This window comes from Priapulus caudatus, unplaced genomic scaffold (genome assembly GCF_000485595.1).
Source record: "Priapulus caudatus unplaced genomic scaffold, Priapulus_caudatus-5.0.1 Scaffold60, whole genome shotgun sequence".
In the NCBI taxonomy this organism is placed as follows: domain Eukaryota; kingdom Metazoa; phylum Priapulida; class Priapulimorpha; order Priapulimorphida; family Priapulidae; genus Priapulus; species Priapulus caudatus.
This window is the reverse complement of record NW_014577121.1, coordinates 520,786-523,124: the sequence shown is the minus strand read 5'-3', so window position 1 is coordinate 523,124 and position 2,339 is coordinate 520,786. Positions and strand designations below refer to the sequence as shown.

Sequence of the window (2,339 nt, the reverse complement as noted above, 5' to 3'; positions counted from 1 at the left end):
TCGTTTTCATCCTTCGCTCCTACTCCTTCTATTCCCTCGTTTCCATTCCTCGGTCCTACTCCTTCCTTTCCCTCACTGAAATCTCCCTCGCTCTCCAGCTCATCTGCGGGGGTGGCTAGACGTCATACCGCAAGACGTCTCGGCCACAGCCACGCTGGTCGCCTGCTCGCCTCGCCGCGAGAGGGCACCGCATCGATTCGTGACGTCGGCGCGCAGCGGCGGACTGCTCCGATGTCGGCGATATAAGCGCGCGGCGGCGGCCGGCGGGCCCGACACACGAAGGCGACCGCACGCAGACGCTGGAATACACGTCACAGAAGCGCACTGCATACACCCACGGAGACATCTTCATACACACATATATAACACTCTATCTCTCTATCTCACACACGCACGCAGCAGCAGCAACAAGTTTGTTTCCGAGTTGGCATCGTCTCGACTTAGAGAGGGAGACGGTAACGGTTGGTGTTTGAATTCGACGCAGAGTTATCCCAGATTTTCAGTCGTAAAGGCAACTATTGTTTGCAGCAGCAGCAGCAGTAGCAGCAGCAGTAGTAGCAGCAGCAGCAGCATCAGTAGCAGCAGCAGCAGCAGCAGTAGCAGCAGCAGTAGTAGCAGCAGCAGTAGCGGCAGCAGTAGCAGCAGTAACATCAGCAACAACAACAGACGCGAAAATGAAGACATCGTGTGTGATCACAGCCAGCTTTCTCATCGCAGCCGTCATCACAGTCGTATGTGGTAAGTATACTATCCAGTACGGTAGAGCTCTGTTACCACTGTCTGTCGTTAGATCTGTCCGTCGTTAGCTCTGACCTCTGAAAGAAAATCGTAAAGTTCGACCACTACCACTAGCATCAGGGTTCACCACATATATATACTTAATATATACATATAATATATATATATTATATATATATATATATGTGTGTGTGTGTGTGTGTGTGTGTGTGTGTGTGTGTGTGTGTGTGTGTGTGTGTGTGTGCGTGTGTGTGTGTGTGCGTGTGTCTGTACGTGTGTGTGTGCGCGCGCGTGTGTGCGTGTTTGTGTAAAGAATTGTGTAAGTATATGATACAGGTGAGTTGTATCCTGTAGCTAGTGATCGGTAGGCGTTGGTGGAAGGTGAGAGCGGGCAGGGGCCAGGAGCACATCGTTTACAGACCACCCATGTTGTTAATGCTAACATGTTTCGCGCTTCAATCCACAGGGGCGCGTTGTCAGAAATATATCACAAATAGTTATGACTGTCAAATGTCAATGTATGTCACGAGTGTCATGAAAGTTAGTATGTATGTCAAGTTATGCCATGAATATAAATGTCACGACGTTTGCACGAAACTTGCACGCACTTCAAATGTTACGAAATTTGCGACTTAACCTGCAACGTTATCTTAACTATTAATGACATTTCTGACAACGGATCCCTGAGAAGTTCCACACAAATCAAAATTTTTTGAATCGTAGTTGGAATATGTGAAAATAGTTGACAATATGCTGAGCATTTTGTTATATTAGATTAGTTTATTATAGCAAGTTTATATTCGTTAGTTGTGGCCTCATAATTAAAACATGCAAAAAAATATCGGTAGCATTTGCTTCTAAAAATTAGCTATATGCGGGTAGTAAGTTTGCAGAAGGAATAGGTGTCGTGTAAGCGATATTAGCCTCGTTGAAGCTCGAGTACGTCAAACTCGTGTAAGTCGTTGATTAGTAGTCGATACTTGTCAGCAACGATGATAATGATAGTCATGGCAAGGGTTGCTATGGGTGAGCTTCTGCGCGCTGAAATACTCATTGTTGTCGAGCAAATCGGCGGAATGTCGACAAGTCAAAGCGATGATTCCGCGAATCGATAGATCTTTTGTCCGCAGATAAAATCTTCTCGCAATTGCATACAAGTATCTATGGGCTTGCCCGTGACCGAGGACACCCAACCTCGCCCTCTTTATCGTCGTTCGGATGTCCGTGAATTCCAATCAGTTTTTCAATTAATAAACTAGGAACTTAGAGGAGGAGGCGCGTGTAAGCTGCTGTGTCGGCGATGTAATATCGAATACGGTATGGGCCTCCGTTAATGTGTGCAGCCCTGTTCGCATGTCGAATAAGTGATACACTTATACGTGTGCGCGTATATTTTCAATAAGGTTTATGCGTGTGTCGAATATGCGCATAAACGCGTGTGGTCCGTTATTTCTCATTAATGTAATTTGTCTGTGATAATCGCGTGGACGTGAAGGTGTCAGGCACTGGCGTGATATCTCCTCAGCGTAGCTTTGCAGGGTTTTTATGGTATATATATATCAGGAGTGTATAATAGGGATTCCCTATTATACACTCCTGAT

General features: G+C 46.1%; 1 long non-coding RNA gene across 1 annotated transcript in view; it reads left to right on the top strand.

The window, feature by feature from the left end:
- The first annotated feature begins 657 nt into the window (after positions 1-657).
- Positions 658-2,339, top strand: part of LOC106821136 — a 38,281-nt gene continuing 36,599 nt past the window's right edge. Inside the window, exon 1 of the long non-coding RNA XR_001395697.1 lies at positions 658-738. This is a non-coding gene — a long non-coding RNA (uncharacterized LOC106821136). The remainder of the gene's footprint in view (positions 739-2,339) is intronic.